The sequence below is a fragment of the Chrysochloris asiatica genome, unplaced genomic scaffold (genome assembly GCF_000296735.1).
Source record: "Chrysochloris asiatica unplaced genomic scaffold, ChrAsi1.0 scaffold00246, whole genome shotgun sequence".
NCBI classification, from domain to species: domain Eukaryota; kingdom Metazoa; phylum Chordata; class Mammalia; order Afrosoricida; family Chrysochloridae; genus Chrysochloris; species Chrysochloris asiatica.
In genome coordinates this window covers 3516921-3538177 of record NW_006408764.1, presented here as the reverse complement: position 1 = coordinate 3538177, position 21257 = coordinate 3516921, and the positions used below count along the sequence as shown (strand labels likewise).

The following is a 21257-nucleotide window of genomic DNA, read 5'->3' as shown; positions in this document are numbered from 1 at the left end:
GAGCTTTGCATTTTCCAAAATATCATATCATAGGGATCATACAGTATGCAGCCTTTCTAGACAAGCTTCTTTTAGTTAAAAATAAAGTTAAGGTTCCTCAATATCCCCCACACACCCTGATTTCAATGATTATGATTTGATTTGAGGACAGGATGATATTTGACAAAAGTTTCAGGAAGAACAGTGATAATGACCCATAGACTGGTATAGAAGTTTCCCCGAATGGAAAGGAAACCAAAAGTGTATATTAGACATGATTGACAAACTTTTGATAAAAACTGTATTTAAAATACATTTTCAAATAATTTAACAATTCCCCCCCCTGATTCAGTCACCTTATTATTAGGGTAAGAGAAGAGATAGTGTCTTATTATTTTTACATAGCCCAAAAGAACTCACACTGCAAAGAGTGAAGAAAACGAAGTGATTCTCTCTCATCCACTGGTATCTGAACCAAGATGAGAGCTGCCCTCTAGATTCAGAAGTCCATTTTCTCCTTTCAGCTACTGAAGACTTGTAGTTCTGGAAGACAAGGTGGGATGCTATGGATATCTCCTAATTGTTCTTCTCCTGGACTCCACAATTGTTGCAATTCTTTCTGGGGAAGGAGTGTTTTATTCTTGATTTTCTTTTCTGAGAAATTACATTTGTAGGCTGTTGGCATTATCAGGCACTTGATGACTGGGAGAGTTTTATGTCATGAGTTCATGTTCATATGGTGCCACATGGAAGACAGATCTCCAAGTTGAGTTCCTATGATTCTGTACACTCAAAATCTCAAAATCTTCCTCCAAGTCAAATTCCTCTAGTTATTCCACAGAATCAAAGAATTCTGCCCCAGTGGTTGTCACGTCTGGCTTGGCTGGAGATACAAAGGGAGGCCAGTATGATGGATGCTTCTGAAGTAACGCAAACATCCTTAAATTCTCCTTTAGAATTTCCTTCTGAACCAGGCTACACTAGTTGTCAAAGTCTTTTTCTTCTTTGCAGAAAAATCCCAATGCTATGGGAGGATCCAAGTTCAGGATGTTCATTCGCTTTGGGGACTGCAAGTGATAGAAAGTCTGGTAATCAACCATTCCATTCTCCTCAATGTCAACAAAGGTCTGGGTTGTATGAAGGCCCAAGAAAATGAGTTTATCATCTAAGAATACTATGAAATCATAGGCATTATTTGGTTTTGCCCTTACTGACTGTGGCATCATAAAACCCTATTTGAAGGTGTCAACATAAACAGGGTTGATTTGGTTTATGACCAATGAGCATCAGGGGTTTCTAGGCTGGGCAGCAGTCACTGGGAAAACATGGGAGGCTTTCACCAGTTCTGTCAGCACTCCAGGGAAAGACACAGCACTTTTTTTTTTTTTTTTATATCTTCAATGACCACCATGTTATCCACTGAAACATAAACAGCCAAGGAATTCCAATCATCAAATAAAGCAAGTTTGTTTTTGTTTTTTAAAAAAACACCTGTGCAAACTGTATTTGGTCTAAACCATTCACCAATTGATTTTTCTTCTCTTATACCCAGTTGTGCCATCTGATGGAGAGAGTAACAACAGTATTTTCTAGCTAAGAAACACTGGAGGACCTGTTGGTATTCTTTGGGTTGTTCTTTTTGGTGCTCCCAGTTCCAGTTCCTTCCCAACTGTCTGCATGCAGATAAGGGCTTGAGCTAGCATTATCTGTCCACAGCGTAGCACACATCCTAGCCAACATCTGAGGAAGGGCCGGTTCCCTCAATTGGTGAAATTTTCCTTCTGTCTGTAAACCAAAGACTAGCACTTATATCAGACTATATCAGAGAATAACTTAGATCTTAAGTTGTTTTAAAGAGATGCTGCTTCCTTAAGATCCATACCACCTCATCTGTATCTGGAAATTCTTCTAGGTAGTTAGTGAAAATAGTAATCTGGTTTTCATACTTGGATAAAACTGACTCAATCTCCAGCTGTCCTCTTGGACACCGGCCACTTGACTCTTCCTCAATATCTTTTAATGGCTTGACAGTTTATGCCTTCTTATTGCCGAATAAAATTCTATTATATGGGTACATCAGTTTATTTACCCAATCACCTATAAAAGGACGTCTTGGTTGCTTTGGCAATTATGAATAAAACTCCATAAACATTATGTCCACATATTTGTGTGGACATTAAGTTTTATAATGATGGAAGTGTCCGTATATTGAGTATATTGAATGAGGTGGTGATTACACAAGTCTACATATAGGATAAAACTTCATAAAACACACACACAAGTGAGTGCATGTATCTCCTTATATATTTTTTTGTAATTTCCTGTGACTCTATAATTATCTCAAAATAATATAAGTAATATATAATAAACTCATTTAATCCTTAAAAAAAGAGCAGAAGAAAAAGTCCAGGAAATAATGAGGTTTATTATCTATCAGATTTGATGGTGGATTATGGAGTAGGAGTATATTTTGTTGTATAGTTTGAATTTTAGAAGCAGCTTAATTTTACACATCATTAGAAAAATAAAATTAAGTCAATAAGAATCAGCAGGGGACAAAAACAGAAGTCAAATAAAAACACACAAACCTAATTGCATTTTAAATGACTCTGAGGACCAAACTGAAGGAGGGATGAAATAACCAAACTTCAAGAAATTTCACTATAACCCTCAGTCTGATGTGGAGATGAAGGCCAGGAGAACAGCAAACAGTGAACTCTTTTTACTAGACTGCTTAGTAGTGTTATGAATAGGACAATGGGTTGCTAATCTCAAGGTCAGCAGTTCAAAACTACCAGCTCTTCCGCAAGAGATAGATGACGCTTTCTGCTCCCGTAAAGATTTACAGCTTCGGGAACTCTGAACAGGGTCGCTATGAGTCAAAACCAACTCCAAGGCAAAATAACAACAATAACAACAAAACTCATTTAGATATATTAAAGGATGTGTTGGGTGCCAGAGTCTACTGAAGGAACACTGAAAATAAGGAAATGTGAAAAGACAATAAAAGAACATACTGGAGAAAATGAAACCATTTTCAAAGGTCTGTCCCATTTTAAATACAAAGATGTGATGGATATCAGCACAACAAAAAAATACATTAAAAACCTGGAGAACATACTCCAAGCACAACCATGACAGGGCAAAACTCAGGATACAAGACTCCACAGTTGCTGGAAGTGACTTACAACAGCAGGTATACTCAAGTTAAAGCTAGGCTGTGTATAGAGGCAGATGATGAATAGGGTATAATGAGGACCTGTACAACAGCACAATATTGTAAATCTCACAAGTGGGATATGAAGCTCTTGTTGTTATTGTAGTTTGTTAAGTGCTGTCAAGTCGATTCCGATTCATAACTGCCTAGGCTTTCCAAGGAACAACTGGTGGGTTTGAACTGCTGACCTTGTGGTTCACAGTCCAGTGCTGATTCTATAGCGCCACATCATAAGTTCAATGAAGCTCTTAGACAGTCCCATAAAGGTGGTTAACTACAATAAAGGGGTAGCCAAGAAGGTGTTCCAGATCCATAGACCAGGGGATAAAAGATGAAATAGCTTTGGGAAAGAACTAAAGGCAAAAAAGCCTAACGGGAATGTAAATGTTTCAGAGGAGCTGGAAACATAGAAGAGGGAGAAACTGGGTGCCAGGGAAGTAACACTCACAATATTGGGAAAAGTCCAAGAAAAGTACTGGGCAACTCACTTGGCGTTCTGAGACCCACTGAAGCAGAGGAAAAATAGAAAGGTTAAAAAAAAAAAAAATCCACCATAACTCATGCATACAAATTCTATTTCTTCACTTTTTCTCTCTTTCTATACAATCCTGTGCTGGTTAAACTGAATGAGTAGTCTTCAAAGCTTAAAGTAAAAACACCAATTAGGCATTTTTCTTGGAATAGCAGTTTCTATCTAGTGTTTTTTTTTGTGTCCCTCACTTTTTAAAATTTTTGTTGTTGTTGAAAATATACATAGCAGAAAAGACACAAATTACCAATTCTGCAACTTCTACATGGACAATTCCATGACACTGATTGCATTCTTCGAGTTGTGCATCCAGTCTCACCTTCCTTTCCTTGTTGTTCCTCTCCCATTGACATAAACTCACTGCCCTCTAGTTTCCTATCTAATCTTTAGAAGTTGCTGTTATGAATTTGATCCCATATTGCTGCTGTTGTTAGAAGTCCTGGTGTGGGGCTGTGGGTTAATGCGCTGGACTGCAAAGTGCGTCTGACCGCAAGGTTGGCGGTTCAACCTTACCACTTAACAGCACTTAACAACAACAGTAGATTCCAATTCATAGTAACCCTGTACAGGAGGAGTGGTGAAACACCGGTGAGTTTGAAACACCGATCTTATTGTTCAAACCAACTACACAGTCCAGTGCTTAACCTACAACACCACACCATATTGCGATAGTATTTTCTGCTGGTACAAGTGAATGTCTCCTATTAAAAAAGTCCGCTTCACTGTCTCTTGTCTAGCTAGCATTTTGTACCAGTCTTCCCAAAATCTATTTTATTTGACTTTTCTCTGACCCTGCTAGGGCCTGTTATTGCTATTATTATCTAGGGCAAAGGTAACCCCTCCCTAGGGCCTCTTTGTTGTTGCTGTTAAATGCCATCCAGTTGTTTCCGACCCATAGCAACTCTGTATAAGGTTTCCAAGGAGCAACTGGTGAACTTGAACTGCCGACCTTGCAGTTCAAACTGCCTTTGTAGTCTAGTTCATCACATTAACCATCAGCACCAAACTTAGGGCCTCTAGCTGTTGTTGTTGTTAAGTGCTGTTGAGTTGGTTCCATTGCATAGTGACCCTGTATATGGTTTCCAAGGAGCAGCTGGTGAGCTTAAACAAACCTTGCAGTTCAAATGACTTTGCAGTCTGATGCATTGGCCCACAACGCTACACCAGGACTCCCACTTCCCCCAAATACAAAGCTTCTCAAATGAGCTCTCCTGAGTTGACAATTCTTTTTCTGAGGCCCTTGCAACTTAACTTCCAACTTTCTCTAAAATCACGACTTTTTTCCTACATTGTTTCTTCTATATAAATCCTTCTATCTTTGATGTTTTTTTAACAAGCCATTTGACCTTTTTATTATTCAAAAAAGTTTCATTATCTTTTATTTAGCTTTCTGACTCTGTGCTTGTGCCTTCAACACTTTCACAACTATTTTTTGCTCCTCAATAAAGAAAGCATGCTTGATCCTGTCACAGGCACATTTTTCACACATGGAGCCACCATAGGCCCTGCTGACATGTTTTTTTGTTTTAGAAAATCTCATCACAATTTTAGGTCTCATAGAATGGATCCTTCAAAGTCAACTTGGGCACACACCGCATGTAGACTCTGGTGCTTTACCAATCTACTTGGTATGTTGTTGTTACAGTTAAGTGCCTTCAAGATGGTTCCGACTCTAGAGACAAACAATTCTATTACCAGGGGTTCGGGACAACCTAGTTTTGCTAATGCTGTACTATAGGGCAGCCTATGACGGTGTGTCAAATGCTGGACTATTTTTAATACCTCTACACAGTGTCCCCAGAAGAGTATCTTTGAATTTTTTAAAAAGCCACTCAGTAGTAAAATAAAAAACCAAACCCACTGTCATCGAGGCAATACTAACTCATAGCAACTTTTTTTTCCAAGACTGTAAATCTTTTTGTTTTTTACCTTCTTATTGTGAATTGAATGAAGGTTTACAGGCAAGATCATCAGCTTTACATTAAGCAAATTATATGCTTTTATTTTTTATGTGAACAATTATAATCCACTCCTTGCATCAACAGTTATTCTACTTCTTTTCTATGACTCCCCATTTACATCTTATATTTCACAGATGAACAAAGCAAAAATATTTGACACACACTTATAAAAAAATACGTACATAATATTCATTTAAATGTCCAAAGGACACATTCTGCAATCCAGCCTCCTGTCTACAGGCATACAGTCTTACTCAGTTCATGGGCCAATAGCCTGAAGCTGCTCTGTCTCTCCATGCTATCACCTCTGTCACTGGCACCATTTTTCTAGGTAGAAGGATCTCATGCTCCACTTGTCTTGCTGGCTCTGGGATACAACTATAAATCTTTATGGGAGCGGATAGCCTCACCTTTTTCCCGCTGAGCAACTAGTAGGTTTGAATTGGTTCCAATTCATAGCAACTCTGTATAGGATTTCTGAGAACCAGCAGGTGGGTTTGAACCGTCGACCTTGCAGTTAGCAGTCCAGTGCTTATCCTACAGCGCCACATCAGGACTTCTTGCAAGTACTGCTGTTGTTAAGTGCCATCAAGTCGGTTCCAAGTCAGAGCGACCTTGTACAGGGTTTCTGAGAAGTGATTGTTGAGTTTTAACTGATGACCTTGCAGTTCAAACTTGACCTTTTAATCCAGTGCTTACCCTACATACAGCACCACACCAGGAATACCCTTGTTAAGTATTAGATCATTGTAAATATTAGGTCATTTTATTCTCACACAAACTGTATCCAGCACTACTCAATAGAAACTAAGAGTGAGGTTAAAATTTAAAAATTCATTCTAGTAACTAAGGTAAGACTAAAACTGGGGAGTGAGCAGTCAGCTTCAGATCGCCTGCTCTCGGCCATACCGGTCGGTGACTGTGGAAAGATAACATTCATAACAATCCTGGGAATGCTGGCTGGGTGTCCAAACCTGGGCAAACTGACTGACATTCATCCAACTTGTGGAAATATCTTCTCTTTCTTGAAATTCCTAAAATGCCTTTTTTAAATGACGTTAAAAGTCACAATTAGAAATTTGCCCCTAGAATCCTGATTGAATAATTCCTGGTAATAGCTCAGTTTATTAAATAACAGTACTCTCAAACTAATAAAAATTTATTGATGAACCAGGTCTACAACTGGGTACTTTTCTAAGATGATCATTACAGTTTTTTGTTGTTTCTGCTGTTTTTTTTTCAACTGCTCTAAATAACAGTTTTATTGAGATATATAATTGTCATGTAATTCATCTACATATACAGTTCAATGATTTTTTAGTACAGAGTTGTCCAGTCATCAATTTTATAACATTTTCATCACCCCAAAAGAAATCCCATAGCCATTAGCTGTCACCCTCTCTCAAGAACCACTAATCTACTTTTTCTTCTATCAGTTTATCTATTCTGGATGTTTTATATAAATTAAATCACACAAAAATGTAGTCTTTTGTGAATGACTTCTTCCATTTAGCACGTTTTCAAGATTTATCCTTGTTGTACTACCTATCAGTACTTAATTTCTTTTTACTGCTGAATAATAGTTCATTTATGAATTGTTGTTGTTGTTACATGCAGTCGAGTCGATTCCAACCCATAACGACCCTGTATAGGGTTTCCGAGGAGCAGCTGGTGAGATTGAACCGCCGACCTTGCAGTTCAAACAGCTTTGCAATCTGGCGCATTAACCCCACAGCGCCACACCAGGCCTCCTGAATATATCGTATCTATTCAACAATTGATAGATTGTTTGATATTTTGGCTGTTTTTACTTTGCAGCTATTATAAATAATGCTATGAACATGTGTGCACAAAGTTTTAGGATAAGCATATGTTTTCAGCTTTCTTGGGTGCAATCTAGGAGTGGAACTGCTGGGTCATATGGTAACTATATTTAACCTTTTGAGCAACTCCCAGACTATTTTACAAAGCAGTTGCACTATTTCACATTTTCACCATTAAGTATTTGAGTTCTAATTTTTCCATACCCTTATTAACATATGTTACTATCTATCATTTTTATTATGATAGATAATAGTAGGTATAAAGGAGTCCTGGTATGGCACTGTGGGATAAGCACTCAACTACAACAGTGGTTTGAACCCCAAGCGGTTCAAACTCACCAGCTGCTTCTCAGAAACTTTATACAGGGTTGCTATGAGTCAGAACTGACTTAAGGGCACTTAACAACATGTGGGTGTGAAGCGGTATCTCATCATGGTTTTAATTTCCATTGCCCTCATGACTAATATAAAACCTTTAAAAATTACTGTTAAAAATCCTTATTTTTTAAAGGATTAAAAGGCTTTATTTTACTCACTGTCATCTAAAAAAATCAGCTTTGTACCGTTGTGATGTGATATTGAAAAACAATTTTCATGCTTCTGATCCATACACCAGTCTACATTTTAAAAATTATTGTTCTCTTGTTAGCCTTGTATGCTAAATATTTCTGATTTTCAAAGGATTGTCAGTTGTAACAATTGAAAACAAACATGAAGTTGCTTTAACAATAAATACGATGTGTGGCACTGTGGGTTAATGCGCCAGACTGCAAAGCCATTTGAACTGCAAGGTCGGTGGTTCAAGCTCACCAGCTAATCCTCGGAAACCCTATACAGGGTCGCAATGGGTCGGAACTTAACAGCAAGAACAACACAGGGCATTACATTTTTTATTAATTATTTGTGAAGATGTCTATATATGCATATTCATTAATTATCAAAGGTTAAATAAAGTTTTATCCTGGACATACATGCATTGAGAATGGCATTAAATTTCAAGTAGGATCAGATATAACAAAACCACTAAAACAAGTAGGAGCATGGTGGCTCTGTAGGGAATGCACTGGACTTCTAAACACAAAGTTGGTGGTTCGAGTCCATTATCCACTCTCTAGGAAAACGATGAGGCTTTCCACTCCTGTAGATATACAGCTTTGGAAACCCTATACAATGTCTCTATGAGTTGAAACCTCCTAGACGGCACCAAACAAGTAAGTACACATTGCAGTGATCATTAATCATAATGAAAAATCACTGGTTGTTCAATTGGTTCATAGCTTATGTTCTGCTACCAGTTCTTTCCATTCTTTGATGACTACTGTTATAGTGCTCACATTACTTAGAAATTCAGAGCAAAAGCTCAGATACAGCAATTTTTATTTTTATAACCCACCAACTTCCAGATTCAATTTGATTATATACACCGCTTCTGAGTATCCAACACTCTTCTGTCACTTTGTCATACTGTGGTGGCTTGCGATTTGCTGTAATTATGGAAACTGTCACCAGTATTTTAAATAACAGTAGGGCTTCCATACTAAGACAAACTGGGAAGAAGGAAAGACAGACTACTGAATATTCCGTCAATGAAAGCCTTATGAATAGCAGCGGAACACTGTCAGCACCATAATACTGAACACTGAAACACGATAAAGAGCACCAGAATACTGTCAGATATACTGTCTGAAGATGAGACCCTCAGTTTGGAAGGCGCTCAAAACAAGACGGGTTAGAGCTGCATCCTCAAAGTAGAGTTGGCCGTGATGACGCAAATAGCTTTTGGGACCTTCATTTGCTAATGGGGCACAACTCAAAATGAGGAGACATAGCTGTAAACAATAATCAGAACACAGAAAACAAGACGCATGATCTAAGAAAACTGGAAGTTGTCAAAAATGAAATGGAATGCATACACACTGATATCCTAAGCATTGCTGGTGGTGGTGGTGTGCCATGGAGTCGGTATGGACTATAGCAACCTGTATAGGGCTTCCAAAGAGATAAATCTTTACGGAACAGAAAGTTTCATCTTTCTCTCATGGAATGGTTGGTAGTTTCTAACTTCTGACCTTGAAGTTAACAGCCCAACTCTTAACCAGAGCTACCAGAGCTCCTTGTCCTAGGCATTAGTGAGCTGAAATGGAAGTGTGTCCACAAGAAATACAAGCCAGAACATGAGTATATGTACGTCAGTGTTCATTATAGCACTATTCACAATAGCAAAAAAATGGACACAGCATAAATGCCCATCAAGGGAAGAATGGATAAACAAATTATGCTACCTTGAAGAATAATTATGAAGCTGCAAAACACCTCATAACATGGATGAACCTTGTGGACATTATGCTGAATGAAATTAGTCAGAGAAGGACAGATACTGCATAAGACAATTATTGTAAAATCTTAAGAAAAACTTTCCAATCTAAAAGAAAAATTATATGTTGGTTACGAGGGGTGGTAAAACCAAAAGGTTTTCTGACTCAAGCTAAGGGAACCAAAGAAAAAATTCAAGCCTCAATTTGCAATATTGAAGAACTGAATGGTGTAGAAAGCATCAAAAGAAGATAGAACACACAGTCACTGTACCAGAAAGAGATGACTGATGTTCAACCATTTGAAGAAGCAGCATATAATCAAAAGGAATCCAATATGCATTAAAGGTGTTGGCAAAGAACAAGGTTCCAGGAATTGATGGATACAAATAGAAATGTTTTAGCAAACTGATACAGCACTGTAGGTACTCACTCATCTATGCCAGTAAATTTGGAAGACAACTACCTGACATCAACTGACTGGAAGAGATCCACATTTGTAAAAGAGAGGTGACCCAACTGAATGCAGATATTATCAGACAATATCAATTAATATTCCATGCAAGCAAAATTTTGCTAAAGATAATTCAAAAACAGCGGCAACTATACATTGACAGAGAACTTCCAGAGGTTCAAGCTGGATTCAGAAGAGGACGTGGAATGAGGGATATCACTGCAGATGTCAAATGGATCTTGGCTGAAAGCAGAGAATACCAGAATGATGTTTATTTGTGCTTTATTAAGGCTTTCAATTGTGTGGATCATGACAACTTATGGACAGTTTTGGAACACTTAATTGTGCTCATGAAGTACCTGTATATAGACCAAGAGGCAACACTAAATGGTTTAAAATTAATAAAGGTATGCACCAGGGTTATATTTATTTACCATATTTATTCAATCTGTATGCTGAGCAAATAATCTGAGAAGCTTGATTATGTGAAGAAAAAATGAGGCATCAGGATTGGCGGAAGACTCATTAACAACTTGCAATATGTAGATGGTACAACGTTGCTTGTTAAAAGTGAAGAGGATTTAAACTTCTTACCGATAAAGATCAAAGACCATGGCCTTCGATATGGGTTGTATCTCAATGTGAAGAAAACAAAAATCCTCACCACTGGACCAACAAATAGCATCAACATAAATGGAGAAAAGACTGAAGCTGTCAAAAACTTCATTTTGCTTGAATTAACCATCAACACTCATGGAAGCAAGTCAAGAATTCAAACAATGTATTGTATTAGGCAAATCTGCTGCACAAGACCTCTTTAAAGTGTTGAAGAGCAAGGATGTCAGTTTGAGGACTAAGATGCACCTGACCTAAGCCATGGTATTTTCAATAACCTCATATGTATGTGAAAGTTGGACAGTGAATAAGGAAGACCATAGAACTGATGCATTTGAGTCACAGTGTTGGAGGAGAATATTAAAAGTACCGTATACTATCAAAAGAACAAACTGAGGAAGCGGGGCTTGATGGCGGCTAGGGTGGAGGTGCAGTGAAGGTCACCATCAGCAATTGCACAGAATACCAGGCAAAGCAGAGCCAGGGCAGAGCTCCAAAACTCGGAAACACAGAGAAAGGAATATTTTAAAGATTTGAAGGCTTAAAGATTGTGGAGTGTGGAGCTGGAGACTTTATATCCAGAGAGGGAGAGCGACTGTGTGCGGAAGACCTGGGGGGCTCATGGAAAGGACTGCATGGAGGGGATTGTAACCATGGCAATGATATACAATAGAATGAATGTAAAACCAGTGTTCTCCCATGTAAACTATCACATAATTCACAATAAAACATTAAAAAAAAAAAAAAAAAGGTGGGGTATACAGGCATGAAATGGCTGGCTTACAAGTATTCATGAGTGTGCTTAGTTTCAGAATGAGGTGGATAAGGCAGATTCCCCAATGAATAGGGGGATTGGTGGATGGATCTGGTGAAAGAGGATAACAATGATAGGATTTCAAGATTCAACTGCGAACAGGATTATTAACTGATTATCACAGTTGAATGTCACAACTGTAATTGCAGAAGATGTGTAATTAAAAGAGGGGAGTAGTTAATCTTTCATTACAGGAACAGGCAATCCCAGGACCATCAAGAAGTAAGAGCATTGAGCGGAGTATGAGATACCTGCCTAGAAAAGTGGTGACAGCAGAGACAGGAGCAGAGGCAGTGGCACACAGAGACAGAGCAGTTGCAGATTCTAGACCCAGGAAATGAGAAAGGCTGTGTGTCTGTGGGCAGGAGGCTGGATGACAAAATGTGGCCTTTGGACATTTAAATGAATATATATTTTTTGTTTTCTAAGAGTACAACAAATATTTTTGCTTTGTTCATTTGTGAAATATAAGATGTAAATGAGGAGTCACAGGGAGGAAGCAGGGTAACTATTGTTGCAGGGAAGGGATTGTAATAATTGAAATGAAATAAAGTGTATAATTTGCTGAATATAAAGCTGATGACAAACCTTCACCCAATTCACAATAAAACATTAAAAAGAAAAAAAGGAGACAATGGAATGACATACACAAAATTCTCAAAGAAAAAATTTGCCAACCAAAAATCATATACCAAGCAAAGCCGTCCCTCAAATTCAGCGGCAAAATTAGTATATTTCCTGATAAACAGAAATTAAATTATACGAATCTGTAATGACCAGACCAACTTTACAAAAAATACTAAAGGATGTTTTTGGACTAAGAACCAACAACAGCAAACAACAACAATCTACAAGAGTAGATTACCTACCATACATGACAATACCACGCAGAACTCAATCAAGATATGGAACTATTTAAAGCAAAGTAAAGCTGCTGCTACTGCTGTTAAGTACTGTGGAGTTGGTTCTGACTCATAGTGACCCTGCACACCTTTACAGGTACAGAAAGCCTCATCTTTCTACCATGGAACAGCTGGTAGTTTCGAATTGCCGACCTTGAGGTTAGCAGCCCGATTCGTAGCCACTACGCTACCAGAGCTCCAAAACAAACCTACAGGACTGAAAATAGAGAATCAGAGATATCAATGTAGAATGAAGTCAACTACAAAGCAAAAAGAGGGACTAGTGTAGATACAGAACTTCCAAATGGCAAGAAGTATGGTACATTTCAAGATAAGCAAAGGAAAATTTAATTAATTACAGGGAAACCTCAAAGCAAAATAACATACTTGCACATCAAAATAAAAAGAGGAAAATCAGAAAGATTTAGTAAACATTAAAACAGAAATGAAAATGAAAAGAAAACCCACAAACAAAGTGAACTCAGCATAAGAAATGATATGGAACAAGAATCCAGCAGCACCACACACACACACACACACACACACCCCCCACACACACAGAGAAAATGACAACAATCAATACACACCTATTGGTAATTTCACTGCATGTAAACGGATTAAATGTACCAGTCAAGAGACATAAAGTAAATAATGGGTAAGAAAAGAGGATTCTTCAATATACTGTCTACAAAAGAGATATCAAAAGGATGGAGACAGCCTAAATGCCCATCAACAGAGGAATGGTTAAACAAGCTTTGCTACAAACACACAATGGAATGTGACAAAACTTTGATAAGGATGAATCTCAGAAACACCTCACAATATGGTTGAACCTGGTGAAATTAGTCAATCACAAAAGGACAAACAGTGTTTGAGATCAAGTTGTAAAAACTTTTTAAAAGGTTTTCTTGATAAAAGAAACAGTCTATGATGGTTATGGGGACAGGGAAGTGAGGGAAATTATTCATGGGCTAGAGGGTAGACACACAGGTGACAGGGCAGGCAATATACAAGAGGGAGATTAACAGAGAAGGAAGAAGGTACTGGGAGACGAAGGGAGGAATAAAATAGTTAAGTGAATAAAGGTAAATGCTGTTAACTTTGGTATATGGAAGGGATTGCAACTAAGTAAAAAAGCAAAGTATGATTTATTGAATGTAAAACTGATGATTGGTTCTGTAAACTTTCACTCAATTCACAATAAAAAGTTTTTTAAAAAAGCAATCCCTAAAACTTAAAACAAAATTAAAGCATATAAACTTAACCAACTTATTCGGAAAACAGGTAAATAAAAGTAAGACTTAAATATTTATCCTACCTTTCCTGAACAAACTATTTTGTTGTTTGTTGCCAAGTCACTGTAGGTTCAAACCACTGACCTTTTGGTTAACAGCCAAGAGCTGAAGCACTGGGCTGCCAGGGCTCCTTATATAACTATATCACAGGGTACCTGAGTTTATGAGAATTTTTCCTACAGAAATAGTCCACCTTATTCATGAAGAAGAAATGAAAGAATTAAAACACTGCAATTTGCAATACAGTAATTGGATTGAGTTTAGGCAAGAAATAACGTAACTTTCAGTATTGTAAACATAATCAGCCTTATGTGCCTCCTAATGGAAAATAGCAAAATAGGAACCTGGTGAGGCGCTGCAGGATAAGCACTAGATTGCTAACTGCAGGACCGGCAATCCCATCAGCCACTCTCGGAAATCCAATACTGGGTTTCTATGAGTGGGAACCCACTTACACACACTACAAGAAGTGGGAAATAAATCAACTACAAAATTGTTTTGAGAATTTTTTTTTAATTTGAAGTCTGTAGAGCAATGGTTCCCAAACTTCTGAGCTCATCAGAATCACCTGGAGGACTATAGTTCAACACAGACTGCAGGGCCCCACCCTCAAGGTTTCTGATTTAAAAGCCTGGAATGGGCCAAGAATATATTTCTAACAAGTTTCTAAGGTGATGCTACCACTGGCTGGTCTTGGGACCTTGCTTTGAGAACCAATGCTCTAGAGCTATCAATTTAGAGAAAAACAGGGGACATAGGAATTTTGATGTAAGCATCTTAGGATGCAATTAGCAAACTCTAGGTTGTGAGAAATTCTATAAACAAACAAGTTTCTTATTTCTATAAATATGCTTCAAGGGGGAAAGAGAGATCCTATAGATCAAAATCAACGTTCACGGAAGCAGCAGTCAAGAGATCAGATGACGTATTGCATTGGGCAAATCTGCTGCACAGGAACTTTTTAAAGTGTTGAAGAGCAAGGATGTCAGCTTGAGGACTAAGGTGCGCCTGACCAAAGCCATAGTATTCTCAATAACCTCATATGGATGCGAAAGCTGGACAGTGAATAAGGAAGATCGTAGAAGAATTGATGCCTTTGAATTCTGGTGTTGGAGGAGAACAGTAAAAGTGCCATGGACTGCCAAAAGAACGAATAGATCTGTTTTGGAAGAAGTGCAGCCAGAGTGCTCCTTGAAGGCCAAGATGGCTAAACTTCGTCTCTCATACTTTGTACATATTGTCCAGAGGGAACAGTTGCTGGAGAAGGATGTCATGCTAGGTAAGATGGAGGGTCAGAGAAAGAGAGGAAGACCCCCAATGAGATGGATCAGCCAGGTGGCATCACTGATGGCATCAAGTGTGGCAGTGGTAGTGAGGTTGGCCCAGGATCGGACATTGTTTCGTTCTGCTGTGCATGGGGTCGCTATGAGTCGGTTCCGACTCGATGGCACCTGATAACAACAACAACAATAGATCAAAAAACATTTCAGCAATTGGCAAGCAAAAGTAATGTGTGGACTTTATTTGATGACATGTGGAGAAATTTTGTCACACATTGGATATTTGATACAAAGGAATGATCTAAATGTAATAAATAATTACATTATTTAGATGCAATAAAATTTATAAGTATAAATGTATATGCATATTAGAAAAGTGCTAAGAGATATAATCTAAAATACTTGTGAATTAAATGATTTCTAGGACTTTTTAAACAACTGCAAAGGGTGCTATGTGTGAAAGATTTGAGTAGGAATGATTCATGTACTAAAGAGAGAGTACTACTTCAGGAGAAATTATTCTAAGATCCTGTTCCCAACTCTGTGGACAGTAAAGTAGTATCGATAGCATAACATTAGCCATGATAGGAGTATTTACCCCAGGAAAATTGGCAAACACTATATCAGAGCCGGCTGTTAAACATTGACCACTATGAGTTAATAATTGAAATTGCGTGATTGGTAGAAGGCAGTTTATGACATTATTCTTTTTACTATTATCAATGTTTTATATTTTCCATTATAAAAAAGTAGGAAAACAAAACCAGCATCTGTGGGAGTGGAGGATCAGCAACAGTGACTGACCTCGGTGGCCCAGTGACCCACACTATGCAAACTATGCAAAGCATTACCCTAGAAGTTATATCTGGCCAGTAAACACAACCATTGCCAGCCACGCCTTCCCACATACATACCTAGAGTCCTCTCTATTTAAAAGGCTCCTTTCCACCTCAAAACCATCCTTCAAGACTCAGAAAAGACAGCTGCATTCCAAGACCTGGCTTTCCTTCTCTATCATAGCACACAAAAGTTTTACATTTCTACCACAGCACACGACCACTCATCTGACAGTTTGCCGTATTGTGGTAGCTTGTGTATTGATTGCTGTGGTGCTGAAAGCTATGCCACTGATATTTTGAATGCTAGCCAGGCCACCCGTGGTGGACAGGTATCAGCAGAGCTTTCAGACTAAGACAAACTAGGAAGAAGGATTGGCACAAGTGGTATAAACAATGGGCTCAAGCGTAACAATTGTAAGGATGGCACATGACCAGGTAGTGTTTCGTTCTGTTGTATTTAGTGTCACTATGAGTTGGACCCATCTCAACAGCACCCAACAACAACCAACAACAACAGCACACTAAATGTTCCAAAGGGGTGGGAATGGGAAGCTTTTCTGCCATCTTTTGTCTAGTAGAGTACTGGCATACACAGATACTAAATATAAATGGACAGAATGAATGATTGCCTATTACCCAAGCTGTAAAGGACTAAAGGTCATGTACCCTTTCTGGCATATAAGCTCTCTTCAATTCACATCTGGTCCTCAGTGTAAGCAGAATGATAATTAGAATGCAAAACAAACTGCTAAAATTCTCTAAAAATAAAGACAAACAAGAAAAATAGCCAAGAACACAGCACCTACTTATTTACAGCTGCTAGACCCCACCCTCTGGTAGCGTAGTGGTTACAAAACGGACTGCGAACCACAAGGTCAGCAGTTCAAAACTACCAGCTTCTCCAAGGGAGAAAGAGGAAGCTTTCTGCTCCCATAAAGATTTACAGCCTCGGAAACCCTGTTCAGGGTCACTATGGGTCGGAACCAACTCAACGGCACTTAACAACAACAAGACCCCACCCTGATTTATTAGCATTTGAGATAACACTCATCTAACACACTGAATGCCATTTTTAAAGTTTGGTGTGTAATTTTTAATTTAAACATAATCTAAAACTGATCTAGTGATAGCTGGGGAGAAAAAAAGAGCCTGGATCATCACCAACCAGGTGACACTTTCCTTTTGTGAGCAGAGAGAACAACCTAATAGCTGAGCAACAGAACTTTTATCTGTAAACAGTAAAACAAATCACCTGCACTGTTTCTGATCATGGAATTACTAAACCTAAATAATCTTCCCCAAAAGAACCTTCAAGGATATAATGGCAACCAAATAATAAAAAATGGAAGACTATAATACAATTAAAGAACTAAGGGAAAACATAAAAAACTAAAAGAAATAAGGAAAACAATGCAAGAACAAAATGAGGATCTGAAAAAAGACATTGCAACTAAAAGGGGCTATAACTGAAATGAAAAACACAATAGAAGAACTTACCAACAGATTTAATCAGGTAGAAGAATCAGTGAATTAGAAGAAAGATTATTAAAATTACAGACACATTAGACCAGGAGCAACAAGAACTATAAAGGCTTCGAAAAGACTCAGCACAGTTTAGTGGAATTATAGGCCAAAAAAAGACCTAAATATGAGAATAAAAGGATATGAGAGAGAAAGAGACAGAAAGAATATCTGAAGAAAATTCCCCCAGTCTAATAAAAAATATAAAACTACAAATCCAAAAAGCTTCTGAGCAAGTATAAACCTAAGCAGGACTAACACAAAGCAATATAACACCAAATACATATCATAGGCTCTCAAAGAGTAAAAATAAAGAGACTCCTGAAAAGAGTGAAAGAAACACCAGTCACATACAAATGCTTCCCCCCAACTCAATAAGATTAAGGGACAGTTTTTCCTCAGAAAAAATGAAGGCCACAAAAGACCCACACTTGCAGATAATACCCACTTGACCTGGCTTCAATGGCTGGATGATTAGAACTCGACTAGAAGAAGAAAGAAGAGGAAAAAAAACTTAATCTGATACAAGTTCATGAACTTGACTTACAACTATGGCTTCAATAGCTCAAAAGTGGGAACAAATCTTAACAGCGAGGATCATTCCCACCCCCACAATACATAGGGTAGACAGAGATTGGCAACTTGGACATTAGCTACCCAAAATGGGAGATGGGGGGCTACAAAGGCAAGAAGTGACTGGATTACAAACTTTAAAGAGGGAGCCTAGATCCAGAGGGCACAGAGGAAGGCAGAATCTCCGCTGAGTAGTATCCAATCTGTCTGGGCGGGGCTGATGAAAGGAGATAGGGATAGGACTCTTGTGGTACAACAATGAATAATTGCTATCATGACTGACTGTGAGGGTTGGAAATGTAAAGGTGGATGTTTTGTAGCAAAAGGAGGGAAGTGGTTGACTTTTCAGGCCAGGGACCATCAAGGCAGAAGAGCAGAGTGCGGGATCCTACCCAAAGAAACGCCAGAGATGTAGGCAGAGACAATGGCATGGAGAGATGGAGCAGCTGGGGACTCTAGACCCAGAGGGAGAGGGGCTATGTGCTGACTGAGGAGTAGGCTTGTGGGGTATATACTTTGGTTGTTTGATGATGCATGGAGGGGATTGTAATCATGGCAATGAAACAATATACGATAGGATGAATGTAAAGCTAATGTTCTTCCATGTAAACTATCACATAATTCACAATAAAAACTATAAATAAATAAATAAATAAAAATACATACATACATACATACATAAATGCAGGCCAGAAGGCAATGAAATGATATATCTAAAGTGATCAAAGAAAAAAACTGATCAACCAAGAATACTATACTCTGTGAAACTATCCTTGAAGAACAAGGGTAAGATAAAAACATTCTCAAACAGATAATGTTGTTGTTAGGTACCATCGGGGTGGTACCAACTCATAGCAACCTTATGCACAGCAGAACAAAACACTGCCCAATTCTGGGCCAACCTCACTACTGTTGCTACGTTTGAGTCCATCGATGCTGCCACTTGGCCAATCCATCTTGTTGGAGGTCTTCCTCTTTTTCTCTGACCCTCCACCTTACCAAACATGATATCCTTCTCCAGCGACTGGTCAAAATATGTCCAAAGTATGAGAGACGAAGTTTGGCCATCTTGGCCTCTAAGGAGCACTCTGGCTGCACTTCTTCCAAAATGCATCTATTGGTTCTTTTGGCAGCCCATGGCACTTTCAATATTCTCCTCCAACACCATAACTTAAAGGCATCAATTCTTGAGAGAGTTCATATTCACCAGACTAGCCCTACAAAAAATACTAATGAAAGTTCTTTTAACACAAAAAAAGAACGATCCCTAATAAAGAGAAATTCACAGACAAGTACAAGTAATAAGATGTCCATGTTTGATAACTCTAAATGTTTTATCCTTCATGTTTTTAAATAACAAATCTATAAAAGGAAAAGAGCCTCCACGAACTACTTCTGGATTGAGAACATAGATAACATAGAGTTCTAGGGCCAGGAACTCTGCTGCCACATCCCTTCTATATTCAATTCTTGAGTTCCTTGGCTGGAAGGAACCCTGAGTTTTCTCCTCTCTGGGTCCAACAGCTGCACTGTTTTTTGTTTTTCCCTTTAGTTGTTTCATTATTTTGTTTCTATATTCTTTCTTCTCTTTCCTTATCTCTTTTAATTCCCTTGAATTTTATCCTTTCTATATCTGCTTTTGCTTTCCATCTTCTCTTCTATTTCTCATTTCTACTTTTTCCTTTTTGATCTTTCTTTACTACTCTCCACTCTCATCTTTCTTCTCCCTTATTTTTCAAGGCATTTTTATATTTTTAAATTTCTTCCTTTTATTTTTTTCTCTTATTTTTCTTTTCCATAACTCTATTTTCCTGTACCTCTTCTTAGTTATTATATTCTTTTTTTTCTGATTGTTGCCTATCTTTATTTACTTCATTTTTTCTTTTCATTGTTCGTTGCTGGTTTGTTTACTCTGTTTTGTTTTCTTGGGGGGGGGCAGTTTTCTTCTGTTTCCCACCTTACATAACACAGCAAATGTGCCCACACAATCCAGCCACAACCATACCCTCTGCAGCTCCACCCACTAGGTAACAGCCCATAGCAGCTTCTGATTACCTGATCAACACCAGCAGCCAACATCAGTTAAACCCACCCCAAACTAAGATGCTGGGGAAAAAATGGTGCACATACTTCAATTCTCTAACTATACCCACAGGAGACAGCTGTTCAGAGTCTAATCAACAAACATACAGTGATAAATACTTTCAAATACAGCAACACCATAATGTATCAGAGACAACAGGCAATTTTTGCTCACATGAAGAAGCTCACATGAAGAAACAAAGAATATTATTCAAACAAATGTCCAAAATATAAAACCAGAAAAAATTTCTAAGGAAAAAAAGGTAATGGAACTAGCTGAAAAGGAATTTTTAAAAATTCTTTTTAGGTACCTTCAAAGGATTGCCAGAAAGATCAAAGACAGCAAGGAGAACACAGAAAAGACTTCAGAAGAGCTCAGGAAACCACTACAGGAACAAACACACAAAATAAACATAAATTTCAAAACAATATAAAACCTGTGACTAGAAATCCAAAAGATTAATACTAAGACTTCAGAAATGGACAAGTTGAAAGAACAAGGAATAGGTTCAAAGCAATAGAAACCCGAATTGTAAGCTTAAAGATACATCTCTCAATACTAGTATGCTAGAGGGAACAATCAGAAAAAAAAATCTGAAGAAAGTCTAAAATTGATGTGGGACACCTTGAAGAAGAATAATAACTTATGGGTGATTGGAATTCCAGAGCAGAAAAAGAAAATAAAAAGCACAGAGAAGAGTGTTGAAGAGATGTTGGAAGAAAACTTCCTTAACATAATGATATACGAGAACATAAGCATGTAAGAACCTAAACAAATCCTAAACAGGATAGATTCTAAAAGAAAATCACCAAGACATATAATAAAACTTTCCAAAGTTATAGGCAAGAAAGTATCCTGAGAGGCACTCATGAAAAATGAAGTTACTTGCAAAGGAAAAACAGTATAACTAAATCTGATTTCTCAATAGAAACTATGCAGGCAAGAAGGCAATGGATGATATATACAAAACTCTGAAAGAAAAAAAATTGCCAACCAAGAATCATATTGTTCTTGTTGTTATGTGCCGTCGAGTCAGTTCCGACCCATAGCGACCCTGTAC

The 21257-nt window shown here is 38.0% G+C and overlaps 1 protein-coding gene and 2 pseudogenes across 1 annotated transcript in view; all 3 read right to left on the bottom strand.

Moving 5' to 3' along the window:
- The window catches only part of PRKAR2A (protein kinase, cAMP-dependent, regulatory, type II, alpha), a 122891-nt gene that overhangs the window by 70384 nt on the left and 31250 nt on the right, over nucleotides 1-21257 (bottom strand). The gene's annotated exons all lie outside the window — the stretch shown is intronic.
- On the bottom strand, nucleotides 693-4072 carry LOC102836404 (annotated as a pseudogene).
- On the bottom strand, nucleotides 5104-6009 carry LOC102836030 (annotated as a pseudogene).